Consider the following 290-nt stretch of genomic DNA (forward strand, 5'->3'; position numbering starts at 1 on the left):
TTTCAGTAGTAACATTTCAAGTGGAGGGAATAATATAAAGATGTCAAGTTTCTATAAATAGACTTATGTGATATTTACCTCTATTTAACCATCTCACGTTATCTCTGATGAAGGGATATCCATAATATCCTAGAAACAGCTGTAAGACTATATTTATATCTCTTTCCTTATAAATGTCCTGAAAACTCCTCACAGACTTGGTTTTGTTATCTTATTTTGTCTAATACATACATACATACATACATACATACATACACACACACACACACACACACACACACACACACACA

The sequence above is a fragment of the Octopus bimaculoides genome, chromosome 11 (genome assembly GCF_001194135.2).
Source record: "Octopus bimaculoides isolate UCB-OBI-ISO-001 chromosome 11, ASM119413v2, whole genome shotgun sequence".
NCBI classification, from domain to species: Eukaryota; Metazoa; Mollusca; class Cephalopoda; order Octopoda; family Octopodidae; genus Octopus; species Octopus bimaculoides.